The 20,717-nt window shown below is 30.0% G+C and overlaps 1 non-coding gene across 1 annotated transcript; it reads right to left on the bottom strand.

The window, feature by feature from the left end:
• Nucleotides 1-1,275: 1,275 nt before the first annotated feature.
• On the bottom strand, nucleotides 1,276-1,347 carry TRNAH-GUG (transfer RNA histidin (anticodon GUG)). Its single transcript has one exon. It is a non-coding gene; the product is annotated as a tRNA-His (tRNA).
• Nucleotides 1,348-20,717: the final 19,370 nt, after the last annotated feature.

Raw genomic sequence — 20,717 nt, 5'->3', positions numbered from 1 at the left:
TCATTGTTCAGTATATTTTAAATAGTATTTTTGTATAAAAACTAAATGCTTCTTATTTCTCCTATGTTGGACGCAAATTGCCTGTGTCAATACAGACATTAGTTACGTTACGATTAAAGGGCTAATAATTTCATGATTTAGGTATGTGAGTATGGAACAATTATAATATATCGATTCTTATTATTTGTAGCGATTGCATTGTAGATATTATGTTTAGAAAATTCTAATATTTAATTGTTTTGATATCAGCTTAGTATTACATCTTAAATATAAAATACCATGAAAAATTAATTATTCATAATTGAACTGGCATTTACGTCGCAGAACTTCATTGTAATGCTTTAAAAACTTTTTTTTTGTTAATTCAACAATATGTCAATGGTTTCTAGTATTTTTATAATACATCAGTAAATTTGCATAATAGGTAATTAATAGAAATAAAAAAGTCTTTCAAATTGAGTCGATATTTATTTAGTAATATATTATTATGTAGGTACATAAAGGCCAGCACATCTCAAGTCCAAATAAAACGATTCCGGGGAAACGCAACTTAAGATGTTATATGCCGTCAATGTTAACGTAGTTACGGCTTTATGGTTTAAATTTTTTATGTTGAATATACCTACTCAAATAATAGTGAATCGGCCACGAAAGATAAGATAATTTAGCTCCTGAATTTTTCAAAAAATCAGACTTGTAACACACTGGCTCTGAGAAGTATGTAATATCCTTTTGCTTATAGATGATTGCATATAAATTATTATTGTATTTTATCTCACGGCGTTAACTCAAGCCTTGGTTTCTTCACAGGTTTCCTACATCAAATCCAGTCATATGTACCCATTTTCCAGCCCTTTGTTGATGGTTTCTATGTAATATTTTCGTACAAAATTTTCTTGACTCATATATATATGCATATTATATTTTCTACGGTTCTCAGTTCTCCTATACTCTATATGGAGACTTAAGTTTCCCGGCATTCTTTTAATATTACACAATAATTTTTCAAGTCACATGATAATTTGTGATAAACGAATTCTTTAATTTTTCAGCATGAAATTAGTAGCTCCATATTATCATTTCATGAATGCGTCTGCTATTATTTATACGAGAAGTCGTGACATATTTTTTTTTCATTTGAATATAATATAATCAAAATATTTCACAACTTTTTTTTAATTGGACAATATTAAGCATGGCGTCGTGTGATATATTTAATAAACAAATAGGAAAAAAATTAAAAAAATAAATCTCCACCATGACAGTGATTTTCACTGCCGTGACCAGGAGTCGAACCTGGGTTACCACGGCCACAACGTGGGGTCCTAACCACTAGACGATCACGGCTATTGGAGCAGTTATTATTCGTTAGTGAAATTACAATTTAATACACGGCATAGTTTGCATAATTTAAAACGCGTTTTGTATGCACCGTACAGTGCAAAAAAAGCATAGGATGTTTCATATTATTAATTTGATTTCATATCAACAATATTTTCTCTTTATTTGCGGTAGGATGAAATTAATCTGCATCATGTTTATATAATGTTCAACTATCAAATTATTAGGATAGCCCATAATAAAACAACATTTAAAATGAATGTTCCTGCTATATTATGTAAATTCACGTAAAAACTAAATTAAGCATATCAACACATAAATAAAACTATATTTCCAACTAATTATTATTTTAATTTAATAAATTGCAATTACTTTAATGGTGTTAACTTGCTTTTCCCTCCACCACCCGCCACGTATTCACACTTATTATGTAGGCATATATCGTGGCGTAACGTATTTTAGGCGCTTTTCAAAGCTGTGCCAAAAGTGTCCCAGGAGCAACTTCCCAAAAACTTGGTTGGCATGCACTAGAGTGTGCGTGATTCTTACTTCGATATAATGTAGTATGGTCAATTCTCGATGAGAAAAGATCTTCTTGCTTGCCGTAACATGCCGCAAACCTTTTAAAGGCTGAACATTTTCCCCTCATAGATACCAAGTTGCAATAGCTGACTGGTCCAACTGAAGGTCCGACCGACTTAAGAAGCTCTTCCCTTTCAACCGACACATGGGGCACTCCCAGAGGACCCTGCAATTCGCCGCATAAGCAAGTCGGAAATTCTATTAGGTCAAACTAGCAGAGCTCTTAAGCAGAACCACCGTGTCCGGTTGAAAAAGTCTAATAGTCTGGAGTCAATCTGGTTATCTCCATGCGCCACTTTATATTTGGAAAATGGTGTTAACTGTCAATTCTTGGTGGAAATAGATTGTAAAATTTTACATAATTTGCATACGATTCAGTCATGAATGTCGAAAGTTAAGTAAACAAAACTGGTCCTAATCGTAATTAAATTATGTAGAATAATTTTATTTTAATCAATGTTTTGCGATGGTCAAAGCAAATTTAGAATTTTTTCAATTTTAGATTTATTATCTAGTACCTACCTATTTCAAATCGTTGGTATATGTAATTAAATACAATAATCTATTTTGGTGAAAAAAAAGATAGTATCATCGAATATTTACCTTTGTGTAGTAAACGAAAAACTTTGCTAATCACCTGCATATTGTGTCGTTTTTTTGTTTTAATTTAGAACTTCTATTTGAAACGAAAACTGCGGTTTTAACTGCGCCATGAAAACAAAACTTTTTTGGATTTACTAAGTTTACAAGATTGACCGACGAAATTATTTCAAACTCGGTATCAAGGCAAAGCAAAAAACGCTATTTAATATAATTTTCGGCTACTTTTCGACCACGACAGAATAACTTTTTCAGACAGAATTTTCTTAGTATCAAATCGTATTGATTGGTCAACTACTATAATATATTACGAGATATTTTAAGCTATCTGTGACTCAAATGTAATGAAAATTATTATTCATTACCATACAAAGAAGTATAATAATAATATTTTCGTTGAATTATTATTACTATTCTAGTCGTCTTGTTAGGAAGAATTTTTAATTTTCTATCGAATGAAAAGTTACCTTTACAATAACTATTACATTTCACAGTGAACATTATTTCTGTGTACTTCAATAACGCTCGGCGCCCTTTGTGCTTCTTGCAATTTCAACACCTTCTCTGACTTCAAAACCTTAGTCCAGGGTGACTGGCTATTATATTTAGATCATATTAAATTAATCCATTCTGTGGCGTTATGTTTCCATTGGTTCTTTGCACTCAGAATGGTGTTCATTCTTTCTGATGAAGCAACCGCCACTGCCAAATAGTCTACAATTGGTGCTACGAATTAAATATTAGTTAATAGATATCACTAGTAAGCAATAGTAACGTCTATATACATACAATTAAAATTTCACCTCATTAATAAACATGATTTTCATGACAACTCAACATACATTGGTCCTTTAGGCATCACCCATGAATATCGTCACACGATTTTCAGTTTTTTACGTCGCCTCTTTCCATTGTCAAACTTTGTCACAAAACCATTTACCTCCCTGTCTAAATTTAGTCTTATTTTTTACTGTAAAGTTGATTGTAAAAATGGTGTTGTAACTGAAAAAGCTATTGCCTTAAAAACTCCCTGTAGAATTTAATATATTTTATTCCCAGACAAAAATTTTAGATCTCAGATAAGTATTTCGTCGGATTTGTGACTTCACATTTATAAAAAATCTTTCTTCACAAAATATTAGGTACAATACATTTACGACTTACACTAATGTAAAATGAATAAAATTCTTTCTATGGCCCAAACTCAATCACAGCCTAGTCACTAGTGCAACTGTTAAGTAACGCATATGTCCAAAAATGAATATGTCACTTAAATAAATAAACAATAAAGCTGTTATTTCTACATCATAAATACATCTCATAGATCATGTGATATTACGTATTATAATCTCGCATGTTTGATATATTCATGAATGGTTTTCAATATAATATTTTATGAAGGTTTTGATATAACTTATGCGTGGGGTTTCAGAATATGTTCTTCTCATTTTATATGGGCAGATCGTGAGCGATCGGGTGAGTTTTCTTTTCGATAAGGGTTGTAAAGTCACGCCCTAATTGAAAATGATCGATTTGGTGACGTCATATGGAGGACTGTTGCAAAAGGGTTGATAGTATTATTTTAACATCACTTTAAACGTGCTCTTCGACATAATTTATATTTCAATTTTTCATAGTAAGTTTACATTATTTCATTGCAAACAAACATATAATTATAATATTAATAATATGTATATTCGTGGTTTAGTAAGCTAATTATTTATGGTGTGTTTCTATAAACTTTTTCGCCAAGCAATACATATTTTAATAATAAACCTATATATGTAGGTGATTAGGATAAAAATTAAATGTTTCAAATTGTTTAAATAATATTATGTATCACATGACTCTTTAATATATAAATAATTAATTATTAGCTTCTCGGTACTGCTCCCTATAGAAACAGTGTGGTGTGGTATGGAATTTGTTATTTTGTAGTGAATTTAATAATGAATGTTATTATCATATTATATCACTATTAATCGCTAATTTAGGGCTTAAAATATTTTACCCGCCCCACAATGACAGTGACAGCAATAATTTATTTATTTATAAAATCTACTGTTATCGAGTATTAAGGCGAATTCTGTAAAAGTAAAAAGCTTCAGTAAAACAATTTATTTTGATTATATTTTATACTAGGACTAGTTACACTATAAATATGGCCATATATTTTCGAAATATATTATAAAGAGTATAATAGTAACTCTTTTTATGAGGATTCATTGTATGGCAATCTATGAGGTGCGAATTAAAAAAAAATGATTATATAACCCCAAGGAAAAATAATATTATTTGTCTAAAATCTTTGTTCTTCTGTTCTCAAACCATATTATAATATAATGGTTTAATTTGTTTAGCTTAATAAAAAATTTTTGTAATACGAATGTGTCTCAAAATAATATAAATGAATCTTTATTTATCACATGAATAATTATGGTTATATATAATCACAAAAGCAGAGTGATGCATTAGAACATTAAAAAAGTGACACGAAGCATTAATAAAACAAATTGTTGAATGAAAACCCAAATAAAAACGAACTTATACAAAATGATATTTAGTCAGCTATACAAATTTTTCATAATATATAGGTATCGGACATTTTTTGAAAAATGATTTTCTTAAAATATATAACATGCGAATTCAATGTAATGTATAGAATGCAAATTGATCAGCAATATGATTCTTGATACCACATTATTATTTTAATTTACTTATTTTGCAAACATGTTCAAGAAAACCTTATTTTATGGAGTCTAACTTTATGAAAATGCAATCCAAGTGGCTGAATTTTGACTGCAAGTAATTTTGCATTGCATATTCATTTGTAGTAAGTTCCACACGTATGCTTTGATAATAACAAAATGGATTTTCCGGGACCGTAATGAAAATAAAACCACATTGCATTTACTCACATGCCTGAAATAAGTTTTTTTGTTGCAATTATTACATATTATTTATATTTATGTTAGTTAGCACTGCAGGTCCATAGATAACTGCATAGCCTTCGGCTGAAGCAGGTTTCTCTCCAGTTGGTCACACTCAGCCTCTGCATCTCTTCTGATGTTATCCGCCTACCTCTTCTAGGGCGGCCCATGGGCTGAGTACCCACTGAGTACTAGGGTTCCTAGAAAAATCTTATGTCATTACCTATGATTATTAGATTGTACAAAAGTAAGTAGATAATTTAAAAAACGAAAAATATAATATGTCACAATTTAACGACCGAGAGAAAATTAAATTTTCCTAAAACGATCCCTAATAAACGTTCAGCAATCGCTATCAAATTTATAGGAAAATTTCATACTTTTTCTCTTAGTAATAGTCGAAATGGTCACGTACTCAAGTTGTTTATTTTTTTATGAATTTTTCATTTAATTATTAGTAAATAACTAGAACTGTTTTGAATGTAGGTATCTATGCTAGTTAAAAAAACAAAGTGTAAATTCCTTCAATAATTTTATAGTTTTTATTTTTTTTAACATTGTTATTACGAGAGGCCCTTTTTATTTTCCTACCTACCCGTATATTCATATAATAATATAATATACACTATAAAAATATTAAACATATGCCGTCAAATTACCCGTGTGTAAAATACGGCCTATCAATTATATTCACATAACTAAAATAAATAAGAACAAAATACGTGGAAAATATTCATGAAATATTTTACTGTCGGCATCATGCATGCAGAACATTAAAATTCGTAATTTTGAATTTCAATAAACATATATTATATACGCATATTCAACGTAACGAATAAATATTCTTATAACTGTACCTAATACTGTACACATACTTTTCTATAAAATGAAAATGAAAAATGATTTACTTGTGACCTTTTTGTGATAAGAGAAGTAACATCAAGCGTAGATAACAAATATACAGTTAGAACATTATCATTAAGAAAAAATAAAGGTAGGTATGTAATTATGACCTTAAATTAAATGTAACATTTTTTCAGGAAAATATTTAGTTTCTTTGAAATATTTTTTTATGAAAAATAATTCATGATTCATACCAGACAAGATGAGAAGTTAAGTTGGTATTATGAATATTTAGGACTCCGATACTATTGTCCACATGGTTATCGAGAGGGACCTCAGAGAGTTACGACACCTGGTAAAAGTGAAGTTCCTAAATGTTATGTGGTCTGTTTATTAATAGCAGTAAAACCGAGTTAATGGTTATTGATTGAGTCAACTTCCTACTCGGAGGAAATAGATTCCGGCATCTAGAAACGGGGATGAATGTATATAGGTACGTCCTAAGGTAGATCATTAGAGGAAAAGACATTAGTGGAAAGACTACGCTCACGGAAATGCATTTTTTTATAACACGTCTATGGAAGGTTTGAGAAATTCTCAATAATAACGAGAATTATGTTTGTAAAGGTATTGAGTCGTGGCAATGTAAAATAATCCTTTTGAATTAATGTGGAGTTGTCGCCGAATACTTGAACTGAGAATATAACGAACCGAACCGTCATCCGGAAACTCAAATAAAAAAAAGGATGTCGACACATCATGCTTTCACCATCTACCATGTCTCCACACCCGTTATGCGGGCGTTGAGACATAATAATAAAATATAATAAGTAAAATTACGTAAAGTGGTCAGCTATCAGAGGCGGATTGGTGAGGTGGGGTGCGGTGCGGGCAAAGGTTCTAGTCTATTCCATTGATTAAAAAAACCATATATATTATCTGTATATTTTTCAATTGATATACCTACCAGCTCATTCCACGTAAAATGCAACACCTCTATATTTTACAATATTATATAGGTATTATGTAAGTATACAATAAACTATATTTTATCTTTCTTTTGTACACAAATACAATATAGAAAAGTTATATCTTTAAACCGTAAGTCACCTAATGAGTGGTAAGCTTTATCACGATTTGTTTTTAGCACGCAAACTTTGGGAAATTGCCAAACCGAGAACTTGCTTTATTTTTACTTCAAATATTCCGATTAAATAATTTGTATACTTGCTGAGGAGCCAATTGATAAAATAATATAATTTATTTTTAGGGTAGATATTCAAAACTTATTTCAATTAAAATAAATACCTCACATAATACAAGTAATATGTATTTGATATTATAATAGTTAATTAATATTCCCATCAATCAAAAATAATTTGCTGGGTACGGGTATATATATGGGAAAATTGATAAAGTATTACTTACATACCAACTTATACCATTTGTTACCTGCAATATCTAATTTATAGTTGCTTCGTACAACTTGAAAGATTTTGTCTTACCATGCCATCTGTTGGAATCGATCTGATTTATTATAGTAATAATAAAAACGGTAATAAATATATCACTTCTCTAAATATAGTAAGTAGCAATATTATTATCATTTAAAAACTCAATTTATGCTTTCATAGCTGCATGGAAATCATTCATTCCAATATTAAAAAAATACAATATGTTTTAACATCGTAATAATTTTCCATTTTCACCATTCCATTCATGAAAATATGTCACTCATTTATGAAATATTTTGTCAAAGAGCAGATTTCTAAGGGACCGAAATAACCACAATACAGCTTAGTAAAATATTAAGAAACTGTCATGTTTAGGTATAAATATTATATCATTTGAAAAGAGTATTATTAAAATACATTTTGTGTGGGAGAAAAATATTAAATATTTCAATACATAGATTATATTGTTATATTTAATAGCTAAGTATCACAGATAACGTTGACATGAATAAGTTGTTAAATGCAGCTGAGAATAGCAGAGATTATCAAAAGTAGAGATTTCCAAACCGGTGTGCCGCAAAGGATTTACTATTTATGTTACTCGTATGTACAGTAAAATCGAAGCATACATTCAATGTCAAAATTGTATCAAGAGTTTGTAAGATGATATAAGAATTTTTATTTCTTGAATAAAAACTATTCGCTTAAAATATAAATGATTTACCATAAACTAAATAAAACAAGTAAACTAAAATAATATACTATCATGTATCTACTGATTAAGTCAATAGACAATTTGCTGTGCGGTAATTCTTTGAAAAACGTAAGTTAATTAAAGCTCTTTTTAAATGATTAGTCGGTACTAATTTCAACTATAGCAAGGAAACATTTTTATGAAAAAATATAGGGTATCTATGTAAATATTCTTTAGTGTGGCGTGGAAGTTTTATACTTTGAAAAAGGCTGTGAAGCATTAAGGCTAATCCTCTACTTATCGGCACTTTGCGGATAAATACGAAACTTGCAATGTGAGACATTTTTTTGATAATTTATAATTTAAACTGTATTAATTAATACATATATATATCTAAAAACATTAAAAATAAAATATTCTTTAATTAAGGTCAAAGATGAACTCACAATAAAAAAAAAATGTTATAAGGGATCCTATCTTAGGATTTCAAGTTTATACATTTATATTTTTATAAAAATCGGTGTTTTTCAAAATAATAAAACTATGAATAAGTCAAAAATCTCTTCATGACATTTTAGAAAACTTAATAAACTGAATTTTAATAATTTAACCCTTTAGTCTAGTGAATTATTCGTTGAATTAAAAGAGAGTTGCGTATTTTTGTTAAAAGGTATTGTAAAACTACAGAAAATAAAAAGGGAGAGATATGAAAATGTGTTGATTTATGCTGGCAAGCGACCTTTGAAACAAAATTTTCGGTTCCATGACAAAACAGAACAGTAGCAAAACAGAACAGCCAAGGGAAAAATAAAACATTCATTTTTGTGGAATCTATTTGTCATGTTCTGTTTTGTCATGGAACCGAAAATATTGTTTTAAAGGTCGATTGATAGCATAGACGTAAGAATACTTCTTTTTGAATTATTGTTAAAAATAATTGGTCAAATTTTGAATATAATCAATTTCCTGGTAAATTACACTCCCCAAAAAATAATGTTTTTAACCGGTACATGCTTGTCCACACATTTTAAAATAGCCCACATAGCATGTAATTTTTTTTATATTTTAAATAATTGACCATTACAAACTGTGAATGACATGTATATATTTTTAATAGTTTTATAATATAATCTAAAATTTGTTAATTTATTGTATGTGAGTTGTATAAATCAAATTTTCCGCATCACTTAAATAAGGGTAAGCATTTTGTGTGTGAATATTTTTGAAGGATTTTAAATTTCCTGACCCGCCCATCACGTATTACGTCAGTCGGAAAATATTTCATTCTTTGTGCCGGGTTAGCTAAGAAAAATCACCCCAGTAAAATGTCCACTTATACAAATAACCCTACAAAAAACGCTCAACCTTTTCCATTTAAGTTTTATGTTTACACTGCATAAATAAACAACGTTTTTTTTGTAAAATATTCATTACGTCTACTCCTCTTAATTGAATCATTAACTTTGTATTAGTTTTTTTTCTTAATTAAAATACGAAGAAGGAAATGTAAGACTGTTAATTATTTTTATAACATTTTAATGGTACCATTACTTTAATATACGAACGAATAACTTTCCATATAATTCATAATTTACCTACTAACCTTTCATTAAATGTATAAGTCCATTATCAGGTAATTAAAAAATATTTACCTAATTTAAATGTCTGTGATGCTAATTTATTTTTAATTCTCAGTAAGTACTTGTAATATTTCATTAAACAGCAGAATTCTGTCATGAATTAAAGATAATTAATGTTAATGAAAAAATCATTTTTCAATTACCATTTTTAGTTAGCTAAAAGACTTGATATATCCCGTAAATATATTAAAAACCTACTGTATATATATATCAAAGGCATGACATAATTTGAGTACCTAGGGGAACTGTACCGAATATGGGATACGTTCCTAATACTGGATACCAGACTTCCTAGAGAAGTAAGCAGTATCATCTAGCGAAAAATTTACACAACGTTTGCTACTTTGTAAATAACACGACTTGCTGAGATATATCGAAGTATTGTGAGAAATGGTGACACGAGGTGATTTACAGATTTTTGTCGTCAGTAGAGTTTTTGAAATAGTGGCCTTTTAGATACGATTTGATACAGTTAAGGTCTTAAATTAGTACTATTATGATTTTGTTGCTATAGTATACATAGTTGGATGGGTTTAGGGTATGTTATAAGTATGGAAACGTATTCATAAAAAAAAACAATAACAGTTGCATTTAGGCGTACTTGGTTCTCAATATTGGATACTAGGTGCGTCCTAATATTGGATATCCAGTATTGGGATACAGCATTATGGGAATTTAATTTGGTCTACAAAGCTTATTTTTTGTTGTTGTTTGTTTCAGTCTCTAAACCAAAGAAAAAAGTAGAGCGCTGAGGCAATGGAATACGCTTATAAGCCATTAAAAAAAGAAAATGGGCTATCTAAAAACATCGCTGTACCTCGCTCGACATTAAAAAGTTATGTTAAAAAGAAAACAATGACTGCTAATCAATTGATAAACGCAAAGTTGGGATGTAAACTAACGTTCAACGCAGAGATAGAGGCTTTGCTCGTAGAACATTGTAAAAATGATTCTGACTTCACCGTGCAAGAGTTTCAAAACCAATATAAATTGTGCACGAGCAATCTTGATGTGGACGATGCAATTGATGCTGGTTCAGCCAGGTCAGACTTAGAAGAAAAACAAATCGAAAGAGCAACAGTAGCATCACCTAAATTATTACCACCAGGACCTTTTTCGACTTTCATTACTCCTGCAGATATCAGTCCAGTGCCTCAACTCAAATCTCATACTGCAGCAAGCAGATCCAGACAGAGACCAGCAACCTTGAGTTCACCATACAAACATGAACTTGAAATACAAATAACAAAAAAAAACAAGCTTCAGTGAAGACAGAAAAAGGAAAGCCTCTAAGAGAGAAGCTATTAAAAAACCTAAACGAAAACGTGCGTCTGGCTCAAGTCTCAAGCTCTGGGCCAAGCTCATCAGAAAGTCAAGATGAAGAACTGATTTTTCTCGACAGTGGTGACGAAGACACCAATGATGAGGACGTTGAATGTATTTTTTGTAGTAGTTCGTACTCAAGTGACGTTGCCGGAGAGAAATGAATACGATGCATTGCTTGTTTTAGATGGTGTCATGAGTTATGTGCTGGGGTAGACAACAATGTAATTGACTTCATTTGTGAAATATGCCTGATCCAATAAGCATTTTTATTGTTTTATCACAAAATCATTCATATATGACAACATATTGTGTATGTGAAACATTTTCTCCGATAACTAAATAAATATAGTAACATGTTTTCTTATTTTTGCGAAAAAGTTGTTTCCAAATATTGGATATCCAGTATTAGGGAACACAGCTTCCTAACACTGGATATCCAATATTGGGACACATTTTTTTTTGACAATTTTATCCTACAAATGCCTTAAATAAATAACAATAAATCTAAGCCTCTTATTAACACTTTGATTAATGTAACATGTGATTATAGGTTAAATTTCTAACATGTATGCAAAAATTCAAGACTTAATAATATTTACTACTATTTTTAATAATTTTTCATCAAAAAGTACCCAGTATTTGGTATAGTTCCTCCTATTAATATTTAAGTCACGCTTGCCCACTTTCTTGTAGTCAGTAACCAAGATTTTGTCTTTTTGCTAACTTATCTTTTCCGTCAAAATGGTAGAACTATCGACTGTAATATCAGGATTAGTTTGAAATTTTTGCATTGAAACACTTTGCGTAGACTCCATTGTGACGTATATTTTAAAATGTGTTCCCTATTACAGACAGCCTTCAGCTTTATTTCTTTAATTTGGGCTGGTATTCTGTGTAGTTTGTACAAAAAAATCTCTTTACTCAATATTACAAATATTTAATACATTTATAAAGTTTCTTATATGCTTATACATTAATTAAATCCAAATAATTAAACACCATTTTAACTTATCGACTCTAGTAAAGAAAAAGGAAGTAACCTTAATTTTTTTTTCAAAATAGGCTTTATTTGATGATATAATTTAGCACGAATTAATCCACGTTATATCTAACTAAAGGATATTAGCTGCAAATGCCGAATTATTATCTAAATTTAACCTATATTCTTTTTAATGAAGGAAGTGGGAAAAAAGACCTAACCATAAATTTTATTGGTTTTTATTTAATTACCTCAATAATTAATATCATATTAGAAATATAAAATACCAAAATAATTATCTTCATGCACATAAGGTGTAGGTATGTGTTGGTATTATATTTTAGCTTTGACCGAACACGTTTTTGTGCCTGCTATAAAATTTGATATGTGAGGGTTAAGCCCTTTTTCCTTTTAAAAGCCGTGAATCATACAATCACAATTTTCAAACAATACTAATACAAGGTTAAGTCTCTCTTAGCCTCTTTAGTTACCAAACGCGAAACAAATTCAACAATTATTTGTATTATACGACAATACATTTTCCTAAATAATATATTCTCCTTCACGTTAATGCTGTAGCGAATACAATAAATCCAATTGACTTTACAAAGGTTTTTAGAACTCATTGAATATTCTATGATCACGTCTGGCCAAAGACAGCCTTTATTTTAAGCATACAAATTCTTCATACCAGCCTACTTTAAGCTTTCTTATAATGCTTTAAAAGCCATATATTCAAAGATATAAAAACATTGAGATGTTGTATAAACCTTCCAATTTAATTTTTTTCATTTTATATTTTTTATTTTACTTTGAAGCTTACGAATTTATTATACTTACTTAAATTACATATCTCATTTATTATTTAGTACTACTATTAAACTAGCTACTTGCTTTTGTAAAATATAAACGTAACTAAACCTGCCTCTAAATATTTTTGTTTTTGGATTGACTAGCTATTTTTTTTTTGGAAATATACTACTAACTCAATTCAAAATTATTTATAACGGCCTATGCTAAATAATGTGTCCAACTTCAAAAAATAGGCTGTGATCTACTATCTAAAATCAAAACTAACGTTGATATACCACACACTTAAAATAAAACACGAATACTTGCGTTTTACCCTCGCCAAGAAATACTCGATATCCCATTTGTCGTGAAAATAATCAGTTTTGGTCGTCTTTTGGGCACTCATCGTCAAACTATACATTTCCTTACTAAGTATGAAAAAAACCCAATACCGGACAGTAGAGGGAAACTATTTCTCAGTTTAAATCGATGAGAGTTACATCTTTTTTTTCTTACTCATATGGTAAGCCGTCAGTGATGCAATATGAATTCGATGATATGACGAAGTCACTATGGTACATTAAAAATTTATTTTCTCTTAAACTGGTAAAAAAATAGAAATGGTAAATGCCTCCCCTCTAAACACGCAATGAAATCATATTATATTACAACTGACGCTTTTAAACACAATTTAATTCCTATGAGTCTATAGTGCGATCGACCAAATCTTTCCGGCGATTGAACGGTTAATCAGGAGGGAATGGGACGATTTGACACCGCGAACTGGCCTCCGCCGATTGGCCTCCGGTTATTGGCCGCCGGTACAATCGGACACCGACCCAATTGGCCTCCGGGACGATCGGACGCCGGTACAATCGGGCGCCGACCCAATTGGACACCGGCCCAACTGGCCGCCGGGAGATTGGACGCCGCACGGCTGAATTAAATGCGCAAAGGAAAAGACCTACGTAACGACTTGGTAGAGAAAGTAGACACGACACTTTAATATGCTTCTATCTACTTAGTGGTTGTACCTTATACATTGTTCGCTTATGATTGATAATAATTATTACTTATGCTTTATGCTGTTTATAAAAAGAGAAGAATTCTTTCCTCGTCAGAACTTGACGATGTGCATAATTAAGTAAGTAATTTATTGTGTATACCTACCTATTCATATTAAATATATATATATATATATTAATAATGAATTGGTTAGTGAAAATAATATCTTTCGGCGTTTTCTCGATTTCATGTTATTAAAATTGAACTTTATATTTATTCATCATCCGTAAATAAGTATTTTGAAGTTTATGAAATTACAAACAATATAAGTAGGTAAAATACTTGAAAAGTACCTACATATTACATTATAATTATTATATTATATTATTGTTTGAAATGTGTTGGTCAATCGATCTTTAATAATTAGGTACAATTTATATTAATCAAGGCGTTTACGTAATAAATAATATAAGTCTATAATAATTAACAAACTATACCGTATTCAGTACCTACATGTATTCTGTACCTACATTATTATATATTATGTTGACAAAGCGAATTTGTATGTAGGTGCATATTATTATCAATAGACTATCGTTTGAAATAGGTGTAAGGTATCTTCGGCTTAAAATTGCTTATTCCATTTTTATTACTAAATGTTTGTTTTGTGTAACTACGTCGAAATATATAATACCTAATATATTAATCACTAGGAAGCCGTTTTTTGTAATAGGGAATTATTTTTAATTTATCTGTGGAAATACCTGGGTACGTGGGAAAGCCCCAGATATTTAAAAATAATCTGATCTAACTACCTCATTAGCTCGATCAGGGGAAAAAATGATTGGCCTTTGTCATGAGAATTATACAAAATATTATAATAGCGTTAAAAATATTTTTAATAGGACAAGAATTTCGAAAAATGTCTAACTCATCGGTTAACAGTCTAAGAGCCGGCTGTCCAGTGAATTCGTCCAAAAATATCAGCAAAATATAATATAAAGCATTGGAGTGATCCTAAAATCGATAATTCAATACCTACTTTGATTTAAAATACAAAAGCCGATTGCCAATAAGTAACGCACTTTAGAAAGTGTTTCAGAGAGAATTATAAAAGCATTAGCTCACTTTGATACAAGTAGATAGGACTCGTATAGCTTAGTGGCCAGAGCATGCATCTGGGCACGAATCCTGTTGGATGTCGTATTTTCTTAGTTAGGTTAAATAATACTGGGTAATTATTGAGTTTGGAAGAAAATAAATCATTAAATCGACATTGACTGATTATATTGCAGCACGTATTTATAAATTAAATAATTAGTATATCACAAATTATGACTTAATAAGTAGAATTGAACAGTAAACATATTATTAAATATACCAATCACATGAACCTTTTTTAACTGCAACCGGTTTCGTCCACCCAGAGGCTAGTCTAGTCAGTACGATAAAAATTGCGTTTTATTAAATTAAATCAATAATAGAATTCATTTCCACCATGAATTTACAGTTAACATAATAAAATTAATAAAATAAATATTATATTAAACAGAATTATACGAGTGAACACAGTTTGAAAACCCCTTTTTTTGAGAAAAATAGGTTTAATAGTATTATTTTGATCAGGGTTGGCAAACCTTTTTACGTACGTGGGCCAAAATTTCCCTATTATAATTGTTCGACTGTCTGACATACCGAGATTCATGAGAAAGAAATGAAAAACAGTTTTTAAGAATGCTATTGAAAAAGTTTAAAGATTATAATTGAGTTCTTGAGATTCTATTTTCACTGTGTTTCTAGCCGAAGTCTAATCTTTTATTAGTTCAATAATTTTTTCCTTGTTTTCAAAATTTCAAGGAGATCATGGAAGCATTTTAGCAACGCTTCTTTCATATAATTATATTCCCTATCACTAACTAAGCAGTTTTCCGTTTTTAGCGATTATATTTGAGGTAAAATAATAAGCAACTGTTTATATTTTAATGACTGCCGATAAATTTCACCAAATTGTCATCATTGTTGGATGAATATTTTTATTTTTAATCTGTCATTTTTGCCTGAAAAAATAAAAATAATATTAAAAACCGAAGAAAACATTGCTCTGTCGTCATCATTTTTTAATATTATAAGCTTACTTATAAAAACATTAATTTATTTGCAAAACTTTCTAATATATTATTAAATTATTGTAGGTTTTTTTCTCTTTTCAAAATAAAACATTCGCGTGCCATGAAAAATCATCTTGCGTGACACTAGTGTCACAGGTTCGCCATCACTGATCTAGATTCATTCAGCTGTAGGGTTAATGCTTTTAACTTTTGCATTATCTACTTAGTATTAGTATTTTGAGATGTTTAAAAAATACCTAATGATTATTTACCTTTGTATACATAGACCATAATTTCGAAGTATGTTTTCGGGGCAAATTTTCATAACAGCTAAATATGGTAAAATAAAAAAATGTATAATCCTCGTCATAGACATTTTCTTTGATCATTGTAAGTGGCAATATGATGCAAATCTTTACTGCTTATTTTAATAATAATTTAGTTTATATTCTAAATTTAATTAAACGTTTAATTTTTTTTCTAACAGTGCTTTAATGAATTAAATTTATAGAAAAGATGATCGCCTTTTGTTTATGTTTTTAGTTCTTATTAGTTATAGACATTCATCAAAAATATAAATTGTTTTTTTGCTCTTTGAAAAAAAATGAGAATATGGCAGTTGCACCCATCTGCTTCTAAGGTATAGATATTATTTATTTAGTAGATTCTAATGTAATGAACATGAAAAGGCCTCAGAAATACAATCATTTAAAGGTGCTGATAACCGAATTAAAAAAATATACAGGATTATGGTTGTAGAAATCCAATTGCATATTAAAATGGACTCTTTCACAACTAAAAAATGTGTCAATACGTCCGATGGTTTTTGTATAACTCCAAGTAGGCCTACTACTGAATAACCTATATATTTATAAGAATATAAGTACATTACTTACGAGGTATTAGATACAGTAAATAATATACATTATATTATATAATTATTTGCCATACTAAACCAATGATTTAAGAATTCTATGCGAGAGTTAATTTGATTTTACAAACCTTTAACAATAAAAAGGTACCTAATTGTCAATTTTTTTATAAATAAAATAATTTAAAAAAAACTGTAGGTATCCACTAACTAATTATTATGTAGGTATGATTTTTAACTTTATATCAAATAAAAACATGTCATTTGTAAAATTATGGATACCCTCAAACTGTGTAACCTATAATATGAAAGGTATAAAAGGATTACTTGGGAGGATTGACTTATTCAGTATTCAAAATCGTGTTTAAGAAAAAAGACATCTTATTCAGTATCGTAGGCATTCCAGTAAAATGATAATTGTGAACAATTAGTACGAAATAATTTAGGAATTTTATAGTATTGACAAAGAAATTAGTGCATTGTTTGAAGTGAAATTAATAATTAAACTATTAATAATAGTAATTCGTGTTACGATATAATCGTTTATTTGATAATAAGTGACATTGACAATTAAAAGGGTTATTTTTAGTGAAATTATTTGCGAAATAAATAAACACAAGTGACAATAATTAGTGACAAATACCATATTCGCAATGGAAGGGCAGATTATGAGCGAACGCGGGCATGGAAAGTTAGAGTGTAACGGATTTGTTTATACCTTCGATAAAATAAGTAAATTGGATAATTTGTTAAAATTTTGGCGATGTGAACAAAAAATAATTTGCAATGGGAGAATCCATACTAAAGCTGGCGTCGTGGTAAAAAAAATTAATGCACACACCCATTTCTCTTCACCGGCTCGAGTCGAGGTAGCGAAAGTAGTGACAGAAATTAAACGACGGGCGGATAATTCTGTAGAAGCCACCACAGGAGTGATAAACCAGTGTTTGGTTGGGACTTCACTGGGGTCGCAAGCCGGAATCCCCAATAACACGGCATTGAGAAAAATGATCAGACGGAAACGTAGGGATATACATGCATATCCGACAGATCCCTCAAATCTTGAAAGCCTTACTATACTATACCAGAGGTATATAAGCAATACATGTGTCAACCAGGAATATAAGAAAAAATTTTATTATGTGATATTGGACAAGGGTTAGATAGAATCTTGATTTTTGGTAGGCAAATTTGGGTTGAGCATTTAAATGTGAGTGAGGTATGGTATATGGATGGTACATTTTCCATTGCACCAAAATTGTTTACACAAGTGTATACTATAATGTGTGAGAGATACGGTGGCATATTACCGGTGATATATGCACTTCTTCCTAATAAGAAACGGACAACATATATTCGCATGTTCGCTGCGCTTAAAGAGCTGCAGCCCAATCTGCGACCTCAATAAGCGCAGCATTAGAAATGTTTCCAGATGTGACAATCAAAGGATGTTTTTTTCATCTTTCACAGAATTTAAGGAAACATGTGGCATATATGGGCCTACTTAGTGAATTTAATAATGATGCTGATTTTAGTTTAAAAGCTCGAATGATATTTGCCCTGGCATTCTTGAAAATTGAAGACCTGGATGTATATCTAGATGCGCTATATGAACATTTATCATTAGAGTTAAGCCCTGTAATTAATTGGTTTGAGGACACGTATATGGGCCGCCAGAATAGACGTGGGACTGGCAGGCACCAGCCTCTATTTTCACCATGTATATGGAATCTCCATGAGAGGACGCTGCATGGAGAAGACCGAACAAATAATTATTCGGAGGCAGCGCATCGCCGATTACAAGTAGAATTAGGGATGAAAAATCCATGTATTTGGAAATTCATTGATGGACTTTGGAAGGTACAAAAGGGTCGAGATGTATATATGGAGCATTTAGTGGCTGGACATCAACCACCAATGAAATTAAAAAAAATTAGAGATGCTGATAGCCATATTTTAAAAATTGTACGGGAGTATGGTAGTAGAAACCCAATAGAATATTTAAGTGGACTCTCTCACAACTACCAAATGTTGTAATCCTTGATATATATTTTAATTATTAATACCTATCAACATTTTTTTACTATTTTCTATTTTCGACATACTTTTCTTAATATTGATAAAATGTGAGGTTAATCCTTTAATACCTAAGTACCATAACATCTTTGGAAATTATTTATTAAATAGTTATGATTATCACTGTACATTATTATGTTAAATGCTATACATTTAATCTAAAACGAGCAACGATGAAAATCCAAAGTTTCACATTTTTAAGTATTTTCAGTAGGTCCCTATGCATTGTTGACTGAAATCATTTGTTAATATAAATTATGATAAGACTACATAGGTATTGATTATATTATGAAATTTTAGTTCTTAGTTGTACTGTTTTTTAAGAACCCATTCGCTGTGGATCTTTTAATTAATAATTAATTACCACATTTAAATAACATGCTAATTATATCTAATGGCCACCTGATGGGTAACGCACCAGTTGCGTTGGACGCGGCGAATGAAAATATATGTAAGCATATATTTTATAATATTTTTAATTTTAAATATTTTGGCCAATTCAGTAAATAATCCAAGAAGAAGTACTTCATCAAAAATATAGTATTAAAAAATCCTACTACGCTTGCTGGGCGAAAGACGTGTGTTTAAACATTTAATATCTTTATGATTTAAACCCTACTCGTTCCAAGATTTTTAGTTATTGCTAGGTATATTTTTCCAATTCTGTATTTACAGTGGTACTTTCTTAAAACTGATTTATAGTATGTATTGATTTAAAAGGGATATGATGTCATAGATAGTTAATAAATAAAATTGACTTCCTTATTTGTGTAATAACTTGATTACTTATTAAGTATATCATTGTGGTATTAAAATTGTATATTTGTAATTAGCTTCAAAGGAAAACAACCAATTATTGTTATCCAATTAATTTATTTTAAATAATATTGTTAATGTAAAAATGAAGGTAGTCTAAATCTATACATGCATTTTCATTTATCTGCATTTACATTAAAGTTTGATTGTTACGTCAACTAAATTAAAAAATACATTAAAATTGCATCTAAGTTATTATATTATGTTCTTTTAGAACCAAACCGGCTTTGAAAACACAATTCATTATTCGTAAAAAAATGTATAAGACAACTTCCATCATTCACTATGTGCATGCATATTATATCTCAACTTGTATTATGTACCTATTTTTCTATTATTAAAATTGTTTTGTGTCATACGCTTTTTCCTATAGTATGGTTCTGTTGTTAGTAATATTACATAGGCCAGATAATATTATTTCTTTGATTCTGCAATAAACTTAAGTCGATAATTCTGAGATTTGAACTTTAGTTTTGTTTGATTCATTTGTTATTCAAGATTAATCTTTGTGCTTTATCTCTTTATAATATTATTACTATCAATCGAGGGTACGTATCAAGGGAGTCGTTTTTGCGACCCTAGTTTCGCCTTTCGGCATCTTCAAGCACTATGCGCACTCACCGGTAAACACACACTGACAACGAATGCAGTCAATTTTAA

Source organism: Rhyacophila brunnea, unplaced genomic scaffold (assembly GCF_057557595.1).
Source record: "Rhyacophila brunnea isolate RB1 unplaced genomic scaffold, BYU_Rbru_1.0 scaffold_10, whole genome shotgun sequence".
Lineage (NCBI taxonomy): Eukaryota > Metazoa > Arthropoda > Insecta > Trichoptera > Rhyacophilidae > Rhyacophila > Rhyacophila brunnea.
Note: the sequence above shows the minus strand (reverse complement) of the source record. Positions and strands in the feature narration are given on the sequence as shown.